This window comes from Scyliorhinus canicula, chromosome 3 (genome assembly GCF_902713615.1).
Source record: "Scyliorhinus canicula chromosome 3, sScyCan1.1, whole genome shotgun sequence".
NCBI classification, from domain to species: domain Eukaryota; kingdom Metazoa; phylum Chordata; class Chondrichthyes; order Carcharhiniformes; family Scyliorhinidae; genus Scyliorhinus; species Scyliorhinus canicula.
In genome coordinates, this window is record NC_052148.1 from 159,395,641 (window position 1) to 159,418,973 (window position 23,333).

The 23,333-nt window shown below is 46.2% G+C and overlaps 1 protein-coding gene across 17 annotated transcripts in view; it reads left to right on the forward strand.

The window, feature by feature from the left end:
- The window catches only part of LOC119963057 (prominin-1-A-like), a 308,012-nt gene extending 290,632 nt beyond the window's left edge, over positions 1-17,380 (forward strand). For all 17 annotated transcript variants that reach the window (XM_038791582.1, XM_038791585.1, XM_038791593.1 and 14 more), the window contains one exon: positions 16,623-17,380. The gene's annotated coding sequence lies outside the window, so the exon portion shown is untranslated. The remainder of the gene's footprint in view (positions 1-16,622) is intronic.
- The last annotated feature ends 5,953 nt before the right edge of the window (positions 17,381-23,333 follow it).

Consider the following 23,333-nt stretch of genomic DNA (forward strand, 5'->3'; position numbering starts at 1 on the left):
AACCTCCCTGGTCTTAAACTCCATCCCTCTAGCAATGAAGGACACAAATCCATTTGCCTTCTTAATCACCTGCTGCACCTGTAAACCAATTTTTTGCGACTCATGCACAAGCACACCCAGGTCTCTCTGCACAGCAGCATATTTAATATTTTATCATTCAAATAATAATCCCTTTTGCTGTTATTCCTACCAAAATGGATAACCTCACATTTGTCATCATTGTATTCCATCTGCCAGACCCTAGCCCATTCACTTAACCTATCCAAATCCCTCTGCAGACTTCCGGAATCCTTTGCACTTTTTGCTTTACCGCTCATCTTAGTGTTGTCTGCAAACTTGGACACATTGCACTTGGTCCCTAACTCCAAATCATCTATGTAAATTGTGAACAATTGTCGGCCCAACACTGATCCCTGAGGGACACCACTAGCTACTGATTGCCAACCAGAGAAACACCCATAAATCCCCACTCTTTGCTTTCTATTAATTAACCAATCCTCTATCCATGCTACTACTTTACCCTTAATGCCATGCATCTTTATCTTATGCAGCAACCTTTTGTGTGGCACCTTGTCAAAAGCTTTCTGGAAATCCAGATATACCACATCCAATAGCTCCCCGTTATCTACCGCACTGGGAATGTCCTCAAAAAATTCCACTGAATTAGTTTGGCATGACCTGCCCTTTATGAACCCATGCTGCATCTGCCCAATGGACAATTTCCATCCAGATGTCTCGCTATTTCTTCTTTGATGATAGATTCCAGCATCTTCCCTACTACCGAAGTTAAGCTAACTGGTCTATAATTACCTGCTTTCTGCCTACCTCCTTTTTTCAACAGTGGTGTCACGTTTGCTAATTTCCAATCCGCTGGGACCACCCCAGAGTCTAGTGAATTTTGGTAAATTATCACGAGTGCATTTGCAATTTCCCTAGCCATCTCTTTTAGCATTCTGGGATACATTCCATCAGGGCCAGGAGACTTGTCTATCTTTAGCCCCATTAGCTTGCCCATCCATACCTCCTTTAGTGATAACAATCATCTCAAGGTCCTCACCTGTCATAGCCTCATTTCCATCAGTCACTGGCATGTTATTTGTGACTTCCACTGTGAAGACCGACCCAAAAATCCTGTTATGTTCCTCAGCCATTTCCTCATCTCCCATTATTAAATCTCCCTTTTCATCCTCTAAAGGACCAATATTTACATTAGCCACTCTTTTTTTGTTTTATATATTTGTAGAAACTTTTACTATCTGTTTTTATATTCTGAGCAAGTTTACTCTCATAATCTATCTTACTCTTCTTTATAGCTTTTTTAGTAGCTTTCTATTGCCCCCTAAAGATTTCCCAGTCCTCTTGTCTCCCACTAATCTTTGCCACTTTGTATGCTTTTTCCTTCAATTTGATACTCTCCTTTATTTCCTTAGATATCCATGGTCGATTTTCCCTCTTTCTAACATCCTTCCTTTTTGTTGGTCTAAACCTTTGCTGAGCACTGTGAAAAATCGCTTGGAAAGTTCTCCACTGTTCCTCAACTGTTTCACCATAGAGTCTTTGCTTCCAGTCTACCTTAGCTAGCTCTTCTCTCATCCCATTGTATTACATTACATGGGCATCTCATCTTTGTTTAAGCATAAAACACTAGTGTTTGATTTTACCTTCTCACCCTCCATCTGTATTTTAAATTCCACCATATTGTGATCGCTCCTTCCGAGAGGATCCCTAACTATGAGATCATTAATCAATCCTGTCTCATTACACAGGACCAGATCTAGGACCGCTTGTTCCCTCGTAGGTTCCATTACATACCGTTCTCAGAAACTATCGCGGATACATTCTATAAACTCCTCCCCAAGGCTGCCTGGACCGACCTGGTTAAACCAATCGACATGTAGATTAAAATCCCCCATGATAACTGCTGTACCATTTCTACATGCATCCATTATTTCTTTGTTTATTGCCTGCCCCACCATAATGTCACTATATGGTGGCCTCTAGACTACTCCAATAAGTGACTTTTTCGCCTTACTATTCCTGATTTCCACCCAAATGGATTCAACCTTATCCTCCATAGCACCGATGTCATCCCTTACTATTGCCCGGAGTCATCCTTAAATAACAGAGCTACACCACCTCCCTTACCATCCACCTTGTCCTTCCGTATAGTTTGATACCCTCGGATATTCAACTCCCAGTTGTGACCATCCTTTAACCATGTTTCAGTAATGGCCACTAAATCATAGTCATTCACGATGATTTGCGCTATCAACTCATTTACCTTATTCCGAATACTACGAGCATTCAGGTCAAGTACACTTATCTTGGCTTTTATACCTCTGTTTTGAATCTTAACACCTTGATCAGTAACCTCTCCTAAGTTATTTTTCCTCTTAACGTTTCTCCTAATTTTCCTTGTCGTTGAACCCATATCTTCATGTAACAACCTGCCGCGTCGCTTTCCATTTATGTTTTTACTTTCCGTTTTATTCCTTTTCGTATTACTGGGCCTGTTCACTGAGCTCCCCTCAGTCACTGTACCTTGTACTGTCACCCTTTTTGATTTTGACTATGGCTTCTCTGCCATTCACTTTCCCCCTTACTGCCTTTTGTTTCTGTCCCTGTTTTACTACCTTCTGACTTCCTGCATCGGTTCCCACCCCCCTGCCACATTAGTTTAAACACTCCCCAACCGCTCTAGCAAATAGCCCCCCTAGGATATCAGTTCCAGTCCTGCCCAGGTGTAACCCGTCCAGTTTGTACAGGTCCCACCTCCCCAGAACCGGTCCCAATGCCCCAGGAATCTGAAACCCTCGCCCTGACACCATCCCTTCAGTCGCGTATTCATCCTATATATCCTGACATTTCTACTCTGACTAGTACGTGGCACCGGTAGTAATCTTGAGATCATTACCTTCGAGGTCCGATTTCATAACTTCCTTCCTAGCTCCCTGTATTCTGCTTTTAAGAATTCATCCCTTTTTTTACCTATGTCATTTGTACCCATGTGTACCACGACTACTGGCTGTTCACCCTCCCCCTCCAGACTGTCCTGTACCCGCTCCGAGACATCCTTGACCCTTGCACCAGGGAGGCAACATACCATCCTGGAATCTCATTTGCGGCCGCAGAAACGCCTGTCTATTCCCCTTACAATTGAATCCCCTATAACTATTGCAGTCACACTTATCACCCCCCCCCCCCCCCCTTCCTCTGCAGCAGAACCAACTGTGGTGCCACGAGTTTGGCTGTTGCTGTGAGGGGAGGGGTGATTAGTGTGACAGTACAATAGAGGTCATTCCCCCCAACAGTATCCAAAGCGGTATATCTGTTCTGCAGGGGAATGGTCACAGGAGATTCCTGCACTACCTGCCTCACTCTCTTTCTCTGTCTGGTGGTCACCCATTCCCTTCCTGCCTGCGGAGTCTGAGCCTGCGGTGTGACCACCTCTCTATGCGTGCTACCTACAATGCTTTCCGACTCTCAGATGCTCCACAGTGTCTCCAGCCGCCGCTCCAGCTCTGAAACTCGAGCTTCCAGGAGCTGTAACTAGAGACACTTCCTGCACATGTGCTGACCCTGGGGACTGGAACTGTCCCCAGCCTGCCACATGGAGCAAGAGGAGCAGACCACACCTTGGAGCTGTCCTGCCATGATTCATTCCTTTAAATTAAACTTTTGAAATTAAATTTAGAAAGATGTTTTTTTGTCGGATTATATCCAATCTCCTGTATACTATTTAATTAGCTTTATCCCTGAGTATTTATCTTGCTTGATCTGACAAATTAAATAGTTATTTAATTAAAATTTAAAAAGTTATTTGAATCAACTTATAAATAGTAATTTAAATCAAGCCAAAATAGTTATTTAAGTGAGATTTTAAAATTTTTAAATAGTAATTCACCTCTCCCGGTTCTCCTCTCGCTGTTTTAAACACTGAAACTCCCGGCTCTCCTCTCACTGTTTTAAACACTGAAACTCCCGGCTCTCCTCGCGCTGTTTTAAGCACTGAAACTCCCGGCTCTCCTCTCGCTGTTTTAAACACTGAAACCACGGCTCTCCTCTCACTGTTTTAAACTGCATATACATAATGCACTCTCTACACATACCATCCCAGCCAACAAGATGGCAGCGAGGAGAATGGCACCCTGCTTTACTGACGTCGAGCTCAGGACCCTGCTTGACACTATGGAGGAGAGATGGACGACCCTGTACCCTGTGATGTGTTGGGTAAGCTGGGTCTACGAGGACTGCATTTACTGCAGTGGTGAGAGAGACAGGCTTCCAACACTTGAAGAAATGCAACTCAATTTTATTGAACACTTAACTATAATACATGCTTTAACTGTGGGTTGACACTATGCTGACTTGACTGGAGACCTGAGGCTAACCTGAGCAGACTATCTTACTGCCACATGGTGTTTGTTCTAGTTGCTGCTCACGAGCTCTGACTGTCTCAGAGGCTGGATCCCGAGAGAACGGGAAAACTAGTGCCCTCTGGCTTTATAGTGGTCGTGTCCTGTCTGGTGATTGGCTGCTGTGTTCTGTGTGTTCACTGGTCATGCTGCGTGTCAATCACTGCCTGTCTGCACACCATCATATACCATCATATACCTGGATGTATATTATGACATCTCCCTCTTCCCCTTCCCCTAACAGTAGCGACCGAACAGGGTGTTGAATGTGCACAGCTTTCGACTGGACGCGTCCAGCTGTATTTGCCAAAACCCTTGGAGGCATCCAGCTTCGTGAAGAATTTGGCATGAGCCATCTCGCTGGTTAGCTCTTCTCGTTTAGGTATTAGGTAGTGTTCCCTCATGATGTTACGGTTCAAATCTTTGGGGTTGATACAGATTTGAAGATCCCCTAACGGCTTTTTGACACAAACCATGGAGCTAACCCAGTCCGTGGGTTCCGTGACCTTAGAAATGACGCCCTGGTCCTGGAGGTCTTGCAGCTGCTGCTTGAGGCGGTCCTGAAGGGTCGGGTGCTTTTTGGCACCGCCTTTTTGGCCCCGATCTTTTGGCACCGTTTTTTTTGGCGCTAGTTGTTATGGCGCTCATTTTTTTGGCCCACCACGGTTTGCCGCCAAAATTAAAATTAAAGCATGTAAATAAATGGAAACTAGGATTTAAAATGAATTAGCTTGTGATACCAATCAATTATCCCTAACAACATCATAAATGTATTCTCCAAATAACTCAAGGTTCAGATCAAGGGCGGGATTCTCCGTTTCATAGAATGTTGATAGTCTGCTAGGGTCCTGGAATGAAATTAAACTAGGATAAAAAACGAAACCTTTATTCTGGATAAAAAAACGAAACCTTTATTCTGGATAAAAATACGAAACCTTTATTCTGGATAAAAATACTAAACCTTTATTCTGGCATAAAATATTTATGTAAAAGATATAATTAAAACTCAGTAATTTAATGTATTTCGTAATTGTGGGCTATACCACGCAAATATTCTAATGGTTCTCTCTCATCAAACTGGCGCACAATATTCAAAATGCGCTCGTCAGCTCTCACATACTTAAGAAGTTTTTGTTTCGGAGCATGGCCAGCAACCAATTGTTCATAATATGAATCTCGGTTGTTTTGAATTTTTCTCAGTCCATCAATGAATTTCCATATAATTGGGTGGTGAACTCCTAATTCCGCATATACCTTTCTATGTGCTGCTTCTGCGTGATTGTTAGTTCGGTCCTCTCCGTTGATTGTGCGATTGTACTGGTGCCACATCTCTGAAGGAAAAAGAGGGGGCCGCCTGCCATTGCCTCTTCTCATTGGTCGTCCTACGTAATTATCTTCAAACCAGTTCAGTAGCGATTGAAGTTCTACCGGCAAGTCTTCGGACAGGGTATCTATGTAGTTATCCAAGTGAGGAACAGGCACGAAACATAAGGCTATGATCATTTTAGCTCTTAAAGCAAATTCGGAATCACTGTTATATAAAACCTGGCACCCAATCTGTTTAAGGTGCTTGTACACATTATGAGCGAAATGGAAGAAACATCCTTGTATCCTTACTCCTGGAAAACATTCTTCCATTGCAGAAATAGCTGCCTGTTCAAAGTCACAAGACATTCTTCCCGGATTTAATCCTGGGATTGCATCATGAACCATCTGAAACATGCGTACATATGTTGCACGCCTTTTATTTGGTAATAAGGCATATAAAACTGGATGAACTCCTCCATGCCTTCTTCCCATAATTACATAAACCTGTGTAAATAACGGAGGAGATAATTTAAAGGTCCCATCAACATACCACACTTCAGAATCTAATAGAAAGACAGTCCAGCTCTGTCTCCCAAAAATTAAAATTCTATCATCTTCATGACCACTGTCTGCTATTAAAAAGTTCTCACGTTCACCATTGTTCTTCATAAAATGTTTGTAATCATCGGGGATCACTAATTCATGAACATGAACAGGATTTGGAGGAACGAGGTTTATTTGATTTCTTCTTCTCCTTACAATTTGCTTCATTGCGTCTGCAGTTGGAAGTACTCCTTGAGCGGCTTGAGAAATATTTTCTGTACAAGAACTTAAAATTGCCGATGGTTGATCTTGACTCTCTCCAGCCCGGCGCTTTACACTTGTTTTAATTGCAGCTACTTCCACGCTTGCTGCTGAAGCACCATGAGAATGCTCGTTTATTTCCTTTATCACTTCATTGTTTTTAGTGTGTATACGGGCTTTGCACTCGTTCTTGTTTTCACATCTCCAAAACTTCATCAAAGTGTCCTTCTTGCTATGCTTGTCGAACACATATAGATATCCATTGTGAGAAAATTTAGGTTTGTCTTTCTTACTTAAAATACTTTCAGCCATTTCTACTACTTTTAAATTTTTAGAGTAAAATTCTAAGAGTATGTTGCGCTACAGAACTAGGTGGAATTCTGGTGGAACTAGGTACAGAACTACATTTAAAATGTTGGTTTTAAAAGTGGTTATTAAGCAGGTAATTAAGATTCGGCGCCAAATCGTTGAATGCCAAAACAATCGGCGCCAAACCAATTCAGCGCCAAAAAAATGGAGCCAAAAGATCGGCGCCAAAATGGCGGGGCCAAATGGTACCATTCCCGTCCTGAAGGGGTGCCGGAACCCGACGCGGTGCGTGGACCACAGGGGTGGCAGTTGGCTTCAACAAGATTTTGTATCGGTATGGGAGTGTGCCCATACCTTCGAACACGCTATGGTATTGCGCTATGATGTAATTGAGTTGGGCCTGGAAGTTAACATCTGGCGAGGCCATTGCCTCTGCGGACGACATGGTGTGAACCCGCTGCACAAGGTTCAGGAGTTTGCAGGCCCGGGCACCGAGCAGGGAAGCTCTCTTGATTCCTACAATTGACAAACGATGGGACACCGCAGGCTGGCATGAGCCACTGGCAGCAATGGCATTGCCATTGTAGTCGAGGAGCTGGCAGGCTGGTGGAAGAATGCTTGGCTTGACGCGGATGGTGTCAAGGTCAGACTTTGAAATGAGGTTGAAGCGCCGGTGTCCAGCTTGAAGCGTATGCAAGCCTTGTTGACCGCAAGGGTGGCACACCACTCGTCGTCCGGATCAATGCTCATTATTAGGAGTTGTTTCACCATCGTTGAGAAAGGCAGCGTATGCTTGGTGATGATGCCCACCCGGAATGGGGATGTGAGGCCCTCAGTGTCGGGATCTGGTAGACTGTCGGGGTCGGATTCTGTGACGGGTTGCTGTACAGACAATTGAGTTGCGCTGTGGCTGGGATCGCTGTGTGTTGGGCAGTGGAGCAGATCTGCACAGGGCTGCGTAGTGGCCAAGCTTGCCACACTGGAGACAGCGTCGAGATTTTGTGGGACGTTGCCGCTTTAAATGGGCGGAGCCACAGTTGGAGCACATCATGAGCCGCCGTCAGGACGTTCCGTGCGCAACCGGGCATGCGCAGTGCGGTCGAACGACGTGCGCACTTGCACGGTTTGGTCGTCGACCTTGCCGTCCCCTCGGTCGTGATGCGCTGGAGCCCGGGAAAAGCGCGCAAAATGGCCGCCCTCATCCAGACTCAGGCCCTGCATTTGTTTGATGGCCTGCACGCGTTCTGCATCGTGGGGGTTTTGCCGTGCCATTTCTGCCGCCTTGATATGGGAGTACCGGTTGTTAGCGTGCTCGTGGAGGACGCAGGTCTCAATGGCGATGGTAAGGGTGAGCTGCTTAACTTTTAGGAGCTGCTGGCGAAGGGGATCGGAGTGGACCCTGAAAACGATCTGATACCGGATCGCGGAATCAGAAGTGGAGCGATAGTTGCATGACTGCGCGAGGATGCGGAGATGGGTTAAAAAGGACTTAAACGGTTCCTCCTTACCCTGAAGCCTCTGCTGGAACACATAGCGTTCATAGTTCTCATTGACCTCGATGTCACAGTGGCTGTTGAACTTCAGCAGGACTGTTTTGAACTTCGTCTTGTCCTCGCCTTCAGCAAAGGTGAGGGAGTTGAAGATATGGATAGCGTGGTCCCCGGCTGTAGAGAGGAAGAGAGCGATCTTCCTGGCATCCAATGCGGCCTCGAGGTCGGTGGCTTCAAGATACAGCTGGAACTTCTGCTTGAAAATCTTCCAGTTTGCACCGAGGTTGCCGGCGATGCGGAGCTGCGGAGGAGGGCGGATGCTGTCCATGTCACCGGATGGCTGATCGCTGGTCAAAGGCAGATTATCTCAAGGTAGGTCCGTCAAACTCGAGCATAACTCACTGGTACCATGATGTGTTGGGTAAGCTGGGTCTGCGAGGACTGCGTTTACTGCAGTGGTGAGAGAGACAGGCTTCCAACACTTGAAGAAATGCAACTCTATTTTATTGAACACTTAACTATAATACATGCTTTAACTGTGGGTTGACACTATGCTGACTTGACTGGAGACCTGAAGCTAACCTGACCAGACTATCGTACTACCACATGGTGTTTGTTCTAGTTGCTGCTCACGGGCTCTGACTGTCTCAGAGGCTGGATCCCGAGAGAGCGGGAAAACGAGTTCCCTCTGGCTTAATAGTGGTCGTGTCCTGTCTGGTGATTGGCTGCTGTGTTCTGAGTGTTCACTGGTCATCCTGTGTGTCAATCACTGCCTGTCTGCACACCATCATATACCTGGATGTATAGTATGACATCCTGGCCCGGGAAGAACGCTGCCACCCGTCATCGTTTGCCGTGCTTGGGTGCAGGTGGCAGAGGCCATCAGCGCCATCAGCATCGGTCCGGACCGACCAGCAGTGCCATAAGAAACTGCACAACCTCCTCAGGGTGGCCAGGCTGAGTAGTCAGCACTGTGCCTCTGGCACCAACTCCTGACCCGCACACCTGCAACATCAACCCCCCACCTGGAGGGCGACTGAATGCCACCCTGCACCACATGCCAGCACACATAGTGGCCACAAGAGAAACCATCAGCTAACCACCCCCTGGGCTGCATGTATCGGACTGTGTGACACTGTGCGTTTTCTGTTTCCACACCCCCCCCAGGAGAAGGCCGGCCATTACCTCCGGGAACGGGAGAAGACTGGAGGGGACCGCCGGACCAATGGACCCTCACCGCAGCATATCAAGGGGCCCTCAACATGGTCGGCGGGCCCGAGGAAAAGGTGGTCGCAGGGGTGGAGCTCGTCATTGGCCAAGGAAGTGAGACCCCGCTTAGTTGCGGTTCCCGTGACACGTGTCACACCCCAACGCCATCTTCACACCACCCTCACACGATCCCTGTTCCACCCCCCCCCCCCCCCCCCCCCCCGGCCCATGATCTAATCATGCATCTTGTTTCTTGTTTTGTGCCTTGCAGGACCTGCTGGTGATGGGCTGGGGCTTTCTAGTGTCCCTTGACCCCAGGCACAGCCAGAGCCCCAGTGCCGACCAGTGATGATTACATCGACACGGACAGGAGCCACCAACCCAAGACACCCCGGAGCTGAAGTCCCTGGATGACTCTGATTTCCAGTCACAGCTGTCTCCAACACCCTTCACCATCCCAGAGACACTCACCTCGGCTGGGCACTTTAGTGAAGAGGCTCCTGGGACACTGTGGTGTGCACATGCTCTGGTACAGCAGGTGGAGGTAGCAACTCCTGAGGGGCGGACGGTCGGAGGGCGGGTCGCCCAAAATAGGTTTGGGCCTCTGGAACGGACAGTCTCATCGATCGTGGCGATGCAGTCGCAGAGCCAGTGAATACATGAGTATCCAGTACCTGCGGGTGCAGACGAAGGAGTCCAACCATGTGCTGGAGCAGGAGGTGGTGCCACCTTGGCCAACGCTGTATGGGTGGTGCTGGAATGAAGGCCTCTCATGAGCAGCTATGTGCCAGAGCCACCTGGACATTGCAGCAGTGCTCCATTGCATCCATTTGCACCCCCATCCCATGGAGTAGCCCAAGGGAGGTGGTGATGGGGCCCATACTGGTGCCGCAGGGAAGGTGCCGGTACACCGTAGCACCTCAGACACCCCCTTCCTGTCCCTGGCGCATCATATGGGCAATCGGAAGAACAGGGCGGCACCATGCCACCTGGGACACCGGAGCAGCAACCGGGTCTATCCAGACCTGTTCACCCCAGAAGACAGCCACCAAAGCAGACTCAGGTCACAGGGTGGGAATCACAACAGGCTGCCTCCACTCCTGATATACCTTCTGGAGATCCACCTTGGCACGTAGCATTAGGCCCCGTAAGGCCAGAAAAGGACACACCAGTAAAACTGGTACAGGTACAGGCACAGTTTAGCGATAGGGGCTCGGACACAAATCTGTATATACGTATTCACATTAAGTACCTGTGCAGATTGTTACTACATGCCTTGGTGCTCTGTCAGAAGGGTGTGAGGAGTCGGCATCTCTGGGTTGGCCGCAGGCAGGGTGGGAAATGGTAGAACGTTGTGTGTGGGCTTGGCTCAAGGACCGCAGTTCAGCCACCAGTAGGCATCATCAGCTACGACCGCAATGGATAACCCCTAGGAGTCAATCCCCCCCCAAACCGTGGTGTACCTCAAATAGGCCAGTAACCGTCGACTGTGCCAGGATGAAGGCGTCGTGCAAACTACCTAGCTATCAGGCGTAGATGTGCATGATGTGAATCTGATGGTCACACACCACATCGGCTGGTGCTGCCAATGCCCCGCAGCCCTCGTCCGGCACCCCCCCGTGTAGGGGCTAATGTGGGTGGAGACCTTGGATGGACCATGTTGTGCCCTGCCGGTGGGTGGCACATGTTTGGGGGGGGGGGGGGGGGGGGGGAGGGGGTGGTTATATGGGGGGGGGGGTGCGAGGATGGTGATGTGGGGGCAACCATACAGCCGTTTCACCTCACATCTGCTCTCCTCTCTCTCCCCCCCCCCTTCACCCCCGACCCTGGCAGACGGCGCCTACCCGCATCTGTCCTGCCAGTGTCAGGACCGGCAGCCCACAGTCACGTCTCTCTGTGTCCTATCTCCTCTGTCATCCTCATCAGCCATGGTGCCTGTTTCTCTATTTTTAAAAGCACAAGTGAATCTCGTTGTCAGGAATTCCCCCCAGTGGAGGCGGAGAATCAAAGGGGCTGGTTCAGCACAGTGGGCTAAATAGCTGGCTTGTAAAGCAGACCAAGGCCAGCAGCGCGGGTTCAATTCCCGTACCAGCCTCCCCAAACAGGCGCCGGAATGTGGCAACTGGTGGCTTTTCACAGTAACTTAATTTAATTTTCATTCATTTCATAAGCAATTTTCATTCATTTCATTTCAATTCATTCAAGGAGGCCCCGGAGAATACTGGGTCAGGCCCAGTATGATATGCAAACAGCGTTTAGTGTACGTGCGGAGTGGAACGCATTGACGCCACCGGAGAATTGTAATTTGGTGTGGAACCGGCACCGTCATGATTTTGGCGTTCAAACCGATTCTCCGCCCAATCGTGTTTCGTGATTCTGCCGTTAGCTGACAGAGAATCCCGCCACGAAAATCTAATGTCTAACATAATCTGATGGATTTTCCAGCATTTTCTATTGTTGGAAATTACTTGTTCATTTTATTTTTAAAATATATATTTTCCAGAAAGCAGCTTTCATGTTTCATAGAAATATGTTTTAATTGCCGGAAAAGGTTTAACTTTGAAGACTGTTTTTAAGAAAGTGTTCAGAAATTCTAAAGCTAGGTCACACAGTTACATAGAACATACAGTGCAGAAGGGGGCCATTCGGCCATCGAGTCTGCACCAACCTACTTAAACCCTCACTTCTACCCTATCCCCATAACACAATAACCCCTCCTAACCTTTTTTTGGTCACTAAGGGCAATTTATCATGGCCAATCCACCTAACCTGTACGTCTTTGGAAACCGGAGCACCCGGAGGGCAGCATGGTGGTTAGCACAATTGCTTCACAGCTCCAGGGTCTCAGGTTCAATTCCCAGCCTGGTTCACTGTCTATGTGTGAGTGGGTTTCCTCCGGGTGCTCCGGTTTCCTCCCACAATCCAAAGATGTGCAGGTTAGGTGGATTGGTCATGCTAAATTGCCCTTCGTGTCCAAAATTGCCCTTAGTGTTGGGTCGGGTTACTGGGATAGGGTGGAGGTGTGGGCTTGGGTAGGGTGCTCTTTCAAAGAGCCGGTGCAGACTCGATGGGCCGAATGGCCTCCTTCTGCACTGTAAATTCTATGATTCTAGTGTGGAAACGCAGGGAGACAGTGCAGACACCGCACAGTGACCCAGCGGGGAATCGAACCTGGGATCCTGGCGCTGTGAAGCCACATTGCTATCCACTTGTGCTACCATTTTTTTTACATTTTTAAAAGTAAATTTAGAGTACCCAATTCATTTATTCCAATTAAGGGACAATTTAGCGTGGCCAATCCACCTAGCCCGCACATCTTTGGGTTGTGCTGGCGAAACCCATGCAAATACGGGTAGAATGTGCAAACTCCACATGGACAGTGACCCAGAGCCGGGATCAAACCTGGACCCTCGGTGCCGTGAGGCAGCAATGCTAACCAATGGGCTACCGTGCGGCCCCCTCTTCTTCTGAAAGCATTCTTCCTTCTTAAACAGTCTGTTACAATCCCAGTTGGTGTTATAGCTGGACGGAAATATCCTAGAATGGAACCTGCCTCAAGAGAACAACTTTTAGTTTTTCTTTACAAGACGTGGAGGAACAGAGTGACAGGACATCTAATTTGTTTTAACAACAAGGAAAATAACATTTATTAACCTTGAAAAATTGATTACCAATTTTGAGATTAACATTGATTACAAAGGACATCTTAAACAACAATGGTCGCATTAACACACAAAGTCCCTTTTAAGCACACAATATGCTGTGTAAGACACACTCCTCTCTGAAATCAAGTGAATGTCTGTGGATTTATTCTCAAAACTCCCCCAGATGTTTCCTATGCCATGAGCCACCTTGTCTCACTGAATTTTGGCTTCCACACGAGTGATTTCAGGTTCCCCTATCAAATATCACACTTGCAAATCTTATTGTAAATTATGCTTTCCCTCCATTCTTTCATCAAAGTTTTGCTTTCAGGTTTCATACCTCTCCCTTCTGATTTCCTTTGGCTTAAAAGCTTCTACACAAGCTCCAAGGTCCACCCACTGATTTCCACAATTATTTCAAATAGTGTCTCCCAAACTGTAGTAATTTCTCATAAACCTCAGCACTCCTGGCGATATCTTTCTGCTCTCAGTCTATCCAATGCCTTTTCAATTCTGTGACTTTACTGAACACTAATCTGTTCTGGTTTCCAGTTTCTTCTCTTCCATAAACTCCAGACTTCTTGTAAATATCTCTTTATCACACTAGTTTCCTTAACTAGCTGGATTTTCGATTTCCAGCATCTGTTTTCGCCATTACTCCATAGTATGGCTTTTCTTCTAGCAAGGCTGACAGAGATGTTCCCTCTTCAGCCTTCTAAAACCAACTGCTTCCAGCAGAGCTATGAGAGTTGCTGTCTTTCTCACCACCTATTTCCAACTGCAATCAAATTAGCCAAACTAAAACTTAAAAACCTCTCTCTAAAACCTCTCTTCCTTCCAAGGCCCTAGTTGCTGAACAACCACTGCTGGTTTATTTACTTTTCACTCCGAAGCCTTCTCTAAGCACAGTAGAATTACAGTTAGAATTGAAAATCATAGAATTTCTACAGTGCAGAAAGAGGCCATTCTCCCATTGGCACTGACCCTCTGAAAGAGCCCCCTACCTACGCCCACTCCCCCACCCAATACCTGTACCCCCATAAAACCTACACATCTTTGGAAAGTAAGGGGCAATTTAGCATGGCCAATCCACCTGACCTACACATCGTCGGACTGCAGGAGCAAATCCATGCAGACATGGGAGAAAGTGCAAACTCCACACAGACAGTCACCCAAAGCTGGAATTGGACCAGGATTCCTGGTGCTGTTTTACCCTTTCAGGCGCAAAAGCATTAAATTAAACTCAGATAAAACCATATCTTATTTCTAATGTTTACCAATACAAATATAAATCCCTTAAAACTACCTTTGTTTTTCTAACAAATCTCTCACGGGTGAGGATAACTGGCTTCCACCCTGGTATGATGAGTTCTGAGATAGCTGCTAAGTCCAAAGCATGATGTACAACCTCTGCCACATGTGAGGCAGGTATGTCTGGAGCTCGGTCACTTGTGATCTCTACTAGCATGGCCTTGGTGTGGTGAACCTTGTGTTGCACCAAGGGGGTTATCCTCCCTCCCCCCAAAGGGTACCCCCTTGACCCACCGCAAGGTCCATCACGCCAGGGCTACGCTCGAAGGGACCAGCCGAACCCAACCAAGGGCCAACACCCTCACAATGCATTGCCCGCCCATCCCACCTCTACCAGATCCCCCTCCAGGACCCTTGTAATAGCGGACCCCCCCCTCAAAGACCGCTGTAATAGGGAGATTCCCCCACCCCAGAACCCCTTGACAACAGGAACCCATGTAATAGGGGGTCCCCTCCCCCACAGGGACCCCCTGCTTAAAATCATCCACTCTCCAGTCATCAAAACCTATTTGCATTTATTTGTATTCCACCACTGGTGCAGTTTGTGTACCCCATTCATGTCGCCAGCGGGGGGAGGGGGGGAATCTGTGTATTGTGTTCGGGTCGATGCCCGGTGCCATCCCGGTTTTCCCCCGATGCCCAATTCTTTGCCCCAACAGGGAACTCATTCTGGGCGTCCCGGGATGGACAATCCCACCAATAGTCTCCCAAATGGAGATCTTTTCCCTTTATCTCTAAATTAATAAATAGTTTGCACAAGTTTAATATGTAACTTGTGTGAAATACATTAATGTGTGGAAAGAATTTACTGCCATTGTAAAGGAAACTGCAGACCTTTAATGAAGAGCTGTCATTAAATTTAACCCAAATAAAACCCAAAGTCAAGGAAGCATAATTTACATTTTTGATTATGATTTTTATGGATTTGCTGTTCTACATGTCTAATTTATCTTGGAGCAAATCAGAGCGTACTCAGTTTTAAATCCAAGCTGTTTATTTACAGAACTTCAAATATCTCAGCACTTACAGCATATTGTAAACACGTGGTGGAATCTTACCAGAATTTGCCAAAGTGTCAGGCACAGACGGAAAACTGGCGAGTAACTCTCCAGTTGCGCAAAGCAGTTTTCTCTCCAAATATTATGCCTCTTAGAGTGAAAAAAGTGAGGGACGTAGTTTTTGCCAACACTCTGGCAGGGCAGGGCATCAGCGAGCCACCAAGCAGCTCCACAGAGATCAGGATGCCATCTTTAAAGGGTGCTCTGATCAGAACTGTAGCCTAATGACCCGCATACCCCATCACTGAGCCTTCAGGGGCTCTCCTTCCCGCATCTACCCCCACAATCTTCACCCCTTCTGAAACTCTTCAACAGCACTCCTCCCCCCGCCCCCCCCCCCCCCCACCACCACCAACACCAACACCGCAGGGGTGTAGCTGTCATTCTCCTGCCCTCAGTGTTCGCTCTTCCCCCCTCACCAACACACATCAAAGCACCCCCCATGGGGCTCCCACTGGGACCCGCCTCAGCATGTGCCAACTTGGCAGGGTCAACCTGTGCCAGGCAGTGCCCCCAGGGGCTATACTTCCCTCTGTACACCTGAGGGATCCCCTCGATTGTCTTACATCTGGACAAACTGTTACAAACCTCGCCGATGTGACATCACATTTGCGAGGTATGAAAATTAAGTAAGGGGGAATCATGTGGCGGGGGACCCGTTAATAAGATGGAAATTGATGGAAATGCATTCAACTGAGGTTCACACCCTGACATCGCTGGTGAGGGGCGGTGAAAATTGGGAAATGCAATCTCTCCACCGAGAGTCAGTGGAAGGTGGCAACCCTGCTCGTGGGCAAAGGTCAACAAAATGTTTTGTGGGCCAACTCAGAACCCAATGGGTGTTGTGCCCCCCCCCCCCCCCTCCCCCCCCCCCCCCCCCCCCCCCCCCCCCCACTGTTCTGGAACCTTTTCATATTTTTCTAGCTCCACCCACATTTTAAGCAATCAGGCAAGTGTACAAGAATCAGTGAACAAACAAACATAATCAAACACCGATCAATCAAACTATTAAACCCTCCAATGACCTGTGTACTCAAATTTCATCATTGCTATTACTTTTTTTGTCACCAACAGGAGGACCTTCATGCATTTTGGTGGGCCCAACAGTTCGTTGATATCTACATCCCCTGTGGAAGGCCTTCAGATGAAGTAGTTCCAGTGCATCTTTTAGTTGATGTGCACCTTATTATGCTATTAGTTGACATATTGCGAATAAACAGTTGAACATTTGGGGAGTATTTTCTAGTTTCTCTATTCACTGCGTAAAGTCATAAGGTCTCTTTCTGCTCATACTTTTTATCTTAGCACTTTCATTATACTAAACCTTTTGTTACATTTTTTGTTTATGAATAATTTTAACTTTGTAACAGTTGTCATTATCTGATGATTTTGGATATTGTGCAATCTAATGCTGTTGAAAGAATCATTTTTGTAATTCCTAATGTAGATTGTTTTGTATACATATGCTGTGTGATCAAGTTAACTATTTTATGTGTTCAGAAAGTTGAATTAATTTACTAATCCTTAAATGCAAAAATACATTTAATAATGGAAATCCTATTACAGATGGTGGATTTTGCTGCTATGTTGTATGGGGAGGTGTTCAAACTAATGAAGAGATTATTTTGGTGGGGAGAAATGATTTATTTCAGTTTATCAAGCTTTTTGTTAAATGAGAAGCAAGTTTTTGAGAACTTATTTGCAATGAGCTATTATATAAGAATATCCGAACACTTTTCTAAATTCTCTGTTATCTTTAACACTTCTGTTTGAAGATGCTTATGCTGCCACTAATGTAGAGTATTTTAATAAAATTAGTTCAACCATTGAAATTACTGTACCACTGCCATAACCTAATAATCATGTGCACCAATTTATATTTAAGGTGTGCAATATCCAACGTATTTGATCACTAATTTGTCTCTGGTATTATTTAATTCAGCTTCTCTCATTGTTGTGTAGAATGTGCAAATATGGTATGCTTTAACCACAACTTTTTTAGAATTGAATTTGTATATATGTTCATAGTTGTAGATTTCTGGGATCTTCTATTTTGAATATTCAATAAAATGTCTTGGATACAAGGTATTTTGTTAACTGTACTTTCTGCAAGTGAGATAAGTCTGCTTCATTTTGCAGAAGCTCTTCACTACGATAATATATAATCAGATCTCTCAAACTACAGGCTTAGAAATTTGCTGTCCCTGTATCTTTTTATCAATTTGTTTTCTTCAAACAGATACCCACCCCTCACCCTAAAGTTTCATTGTACCATGCATCCTTATTTCAGCAACAAAGCTTGAATTCTCCTGTTTTTCATTTATTTGGCAATTTTGCTTGTCAACCATATACTAGAAATTGTACAGAAGGAATCCTGGCTGCTTTCTACTCTCAACTCTTTTCTGGTGAGGAAAACAAACTCTGTGAGGAACTGAAAAAATTGTTGGTTTGTCACTCAGGATTTCACAGTTTTCTGTACTCTTGTCAGCCTACATCAGTACTTCATTTTACTCTGCCATTAAATACTTTGTATGGATTTCTGCTTTAATTTTAGAACATAGAACATAGAACATACAGTGCAGAAGGAAGCCAATCGGCCCATCGAGTCTGCACCAGCCCATTTAAGCCCTTTCGTCCACCCTACCACCCTAACCCAATAACTCCTCCTGCCCTTTTTGGACACTAAGGGCAATTTAGCATGGCCAATCCACCTAACCTGCAAGTCTTTAGACTGTGGGAGAAACCAGAGCACCCGGAGGAAACCCACACAGACACGGGGAGAATGTGCAGACTCGACACAGACAGTGACCCAGCAGCGAATTGAACCTGGGACCCTGGCGCTGTGAAGCTAGTGCTCCCCACTATGCTACCGTGCTGCCCACGTGTTTATAAATAACTTATTTTGCGAAACTATAGGCCTGTAACGTCCTGGCTCCATAGCGTCAGATTTGGGGGGTACCTGTGGGTATACAGAGAGGTCATTGTTAGCCGCATGCGAGGTTCACAGTGGTGGGGAGTGGGGGTTGAGGTTGAAGGAGGGTTGGGGGGGGATTGAAGGGAGCGAGGGACGAAGGGATGGTTAGGTCATTGACCTTCTTGTGCACTCGAGGCCAGTCCTTCTGGTCATGCTGCCCGAGCCGACAGCCACTTCCACTTCACCCCAGGCGACACTGGCTGTCCTCTGGCTCACCCTTTGGGACCCTCAGGGAAACAGGATTTCCCTCCTGGCCTTGTCCGCATCCAGGAGCCTCCCCACGTCCGCGTCTCCAAACCCCAGGTCTGAGCGTCTCGGCGCCATGGCTGTGAGCTGAGTGGGGTTGGCTGCTCAAGTGCTGTTTAAGTGCTGCTCGACCTTGTTGGGGGGGGGGGGGGGGGGCTGGCAAGCGCGGTACAGGAGAATCGGCTGGTGATCCATCGTTTCTGGCATGAAGCCCATGGGGCCTCCTTAAGTGGACCATAATATTGTATTGTGTTGTTGGCCTCACCAGGCTGAGTGCCGGGAAGCTCGCGGCAGTTCCCACTCTCTACCATACTTCAAAATCTTTCCGGAGAATTGCCTCCACAACTTCCAAAAAATCTTAAAAGTATGACTGGTTACCAATTAAGAAAACTAAAATACCCGAAAGCGTTACAGTGCACCATGCTTATACTCCGGTCTGAGAAATGGCTGTTCTAAAGTGGTTCAACAAACTTAATTATTTAAATTTTAACCTTGTTTAATAACCTACAGTGTTCCAGTTGCTTCTATGCTCGTAAGTTTTAACTATTATGATTATTGCTAAATATAGTTCTGTCAGAAAATAGCACATGATCATGGGGTCATCCAAACATGCCCTTTTTAGGATCATGTACAGACACCTTCAAATTATCTACATTTTAACTACTCATAGTAAATTAAATTTGTTTGCAAATTGTTTTTCATTTTTATGCTAATGCTCATCTGCTTAAAAAAGTCATTCTCTGCTAACCAAAAGTTATATTGAGAGTAAACTAAAGAGGATGAGAAACAATGTCTAGAAAGTCAATAGGAGAAACTTTGGAAGGAATGTTGGAAAAGAAAATCAGCCTAAAATGTACTGGGGTGCAAAGGAGACTCCAAAGATGAACAAAGAACATAGCAACAGGAGATTTAGTCCCCTCAAGTCTGTTCTCACAATAGAATCATAGAATTTACAGTGCAGAGGAGGCCATTTGGCCCATCGAGTCTACACCGGCCCTTACAAAGAGCACCCTGCTGAAGCCCACGTATCTACCCTATCCCAGTAACCCCCACTTAACATTTTTTGAACACTAAGGGTAATTTAGCATGGCCAATTCACCTAACCCACACTTCTTTGGACTGGAATAGCTGAAATAATTATTGATCTTGACCTAACTCCATGCTGGGGAAAGGTGGTTGTAGAAAATGAATAATTAATAGCACATTCATTTTGAATTCTATTTCGGGGAGGTACTTGATAGTGGATTGAGCACTAATAAATACCATAAGCAATCCCCAATATATCAGGGCTTGGGATAGAAACTAGTACGGGTACTTCTGGAGCATTTGCTATTTGTCAAAGATCATTGGATATTGGAGTGAGTGGCAGTAAGCATAGGCGCAGAGTTTTGCCATGGCATCAGTTTTTTAAAAATTTAGCACCCAATTCTGTTTTTTCCAATTAAGGGGCAATTTACTGTGGCCAATCCACCTACCCTGCACATCTTTGGGCTGTGGGGGTGAAACCCACGCAGACATGAGGAGAATGTGCAAACTCCACACGGACAGTGACCTGGGGCCGGGATCGAACCTGGGACCTCGGCACTGTGAGGCAGCAGTGCTAACCACTGTGCCACCATGCCGCCCCAGCGAGCCTCTCCATCATGGCAAAAACCCCAAAAACAACTGGAAATCTGAAATACCCAACCCAGCATTGCGCAGCTTTGCAGATGCCGGTCTGGAGTGAGGTCAGGGTTCACCCATGTAACCCTAACCCTAACCCTGCCGGGACGGAGAATCCCACTGCCGGCGGGGTGCGCCACACCAGAAAACGGTTGTGGGTGAGACGGAGAATCCCACCCCCTGTTTTTGGTTAGATCGCACACTCGCGTTTGAGGATGGTAGAAGTAAATTATGGAACTGTCTATGATACTGTTTATTTCTATTTTAGAAAGCCGTTTTCAAGATCCAAAAAGAATGCTAATGAGTAAGAAAAATCATCAAATCCAGACTAGAAAATGGGACTGATTAAGAAACTGGATTTTTAAACCGTATATAGCGACAGACAGGAGGAGATGCTGAGTGATATACCATACGATTACTGTTTGAATCCCTGCCATTTCTCATCTGCATAAACGTCTTGGATGTAGTGCACAATAATATTGTTACATATGCCGGAAATATTCAAATAGAGAAATGGGGATGGAGGATATAGTTATCAATTAAAAAAATATTTTTAGAACAAGCAGGTTTGCCAAATTGCACAAAAGTGACATTAATTTTTTTTTACTGACTCCATTGGAGCAAAAATTAGTAGAAAGGTGTGCAATGAAGAGAACTGAAAGAAGCTCAGAATAACAGTTGAATCATTGACTCCATGAAGAAAGAAATGAAAAAGCTACAGATAGCGCTGTTACAGCACAGGAGGAAGCCAGTCACGTCTGTGCCAGCTCTCCAGATGAGCAATACACTTCATTCCAATCTGCTGCCTTTTCCCAGTAACCCTGCATATTCTTCCTTTTCAGATAACAATCCAATTCCTTCTTGAATGTCTTGATTGAATCTGCCTCCACCATACTCTCAGGCAGCATTCCAGATCTGAATGACTCGCTGTGTAAAAAAGTTTCTCCTCATCTCAGTTCCTTCTTTTGCAAATTTCCTTAAATCTGTATAAATAGCAAGAGCAATGGTATGCTTTGACTATTCAAAAAGGGACATGAAGGGGGCAGTGTAGAGAACAAGTTTATCCTGAATAAAAAGTTGTTAAAGTTCCCTATAATTAAATTTGGAACTGGATCTAATACACAGTGTTTTATCCTCTTTATATGTAGAAGAAAGGATCTTTTTTCAAACTAGCCCCCAGATGTGATCACATGAAACTAATTTGCCATGTGTGTAGTTATTTTCTATTATGTTGGGTCAGTTACACTCTCTGCTGCATAATTTAAGTTATTAATTTTACCTGAGTGGTGCTGTGATTTTTGAAAGAATGGAACTGGTGGGTGTCTTTATTCCAAAGCTATCTTTTTTGTCTCTTGATCATAAATACACCTAAACTTCATATAAATCTTAAGAAAATAAAAAAAGAGCGAGTGGAATTTGGAGATGGGGCACTGGGTGCTGTTTGATTGGACTGGTAGGTCTGGTGTCCAGAGTCCACTGCCTTGGCAACTCTCTCCCACTTCCCCCAACCTCCGATTAAGTTCTGAATGGCAAGAGTGAGGGTGACCTGCCCACCTGGAGGGCCTTATACCACCACCGCTGTAATCAACCATAGATATTTGGGAAACTCGCCATCTCGGAAGATTGCTGAGCAGGACCTGACAAGATTTCCTGAAGCCCAGTGGGGAGGGAAGTCCTTGTTCTCAAGCACTCTGTATCTGATTGATGAGTCAGACATCCGGTGGTGTGGAGGAGCCTGGGGAAATCCACCCCCCTGCCCTTGTTTTGAATATCCTTTCCTGCCATTCCCAGCATTCTTTCCCACACTTACCTCTGTCCGGGGGTCTAGTAGATCCCTGGTGCATGCCTGAATGTAGTACCAGCACTGGCCACCACTCTCGGTGGTGCAGCCAGTACTGGAGGGCTGCCATCCTCTGATTAGCTGGCCATGTCTGGAAGGTGGGATATTTTTTTTTTTCGTTCATGGGACATGGCCAGCATTTATTGCCCATCCCTAATTGCCCCTGAGGGGCAGTTAAGAGTCAACCATGTTGCTGCGGATATGGAGTCACATGTAGACCAGACCAGGTAAGGAAGGCAGATTTCCCTCCGTAAAGAACATTAGTGAAGCAGATGGGTTTTTACGACAATCGACAATGATTTCATGGTCATCACTAGGCATTTAATTCCAGATTTTCTTTTATTGAATTCAAATTTCACCATCTGCATTGTCGGGATTTGAACCTGAGACCCCAGGATCTTCTGGGTCTCTGAATTACTGGTCCACTACCACTACACCACCGCCTCCCTATATTTCCACCCTGGTAGGGGCTTAATTCGACAAGAACATCCAATTGCCTGATGGCCACTTCTGGTGGTGACGTCATGTGAAAGAAAGTCACACAAAAGGTAACTCCCCCCAAGAGTCCCACTTTTTCAATCCTCTGTTCCCAGTATTTGGGTGATTACTGTGGTCAAACCCAGCCTGCCGAACTGTGCAAAGAATTGTGGCAAAAATTTTGTCCAAGTAGCGTACTGGAAAGAAGCCTCAGGCCGATAGTCTGGTGAGGGGATCGGAAAGTGGGAAGATCGCGACTGGGCCGCGCCCATTATGGTAGGCATGCTCCCTGTGGTGATGGCGCAGGAGTTTGAGAAATTTGGGAAATGTCATAATATACATCCAGGTATATGATGGTGTGCAGACAGGCAGTGATTGACACACAGGATGACCAGTGAACACACAGAACACAGCAGCCAATCACCAGACAGGACACGACCACTATAAAGCCAGAGGACACTAGTTTTCCCGCTCTCTCGGGATCCAGCCTCTGAGACAGTCAGAGCTCGTGAGCAGCAACTAGAACAAACACCATGTGGTAGTCAGTTAGTCTGGTCTGGTTAGCCTCAGGTCTCCAGTCAAGTCA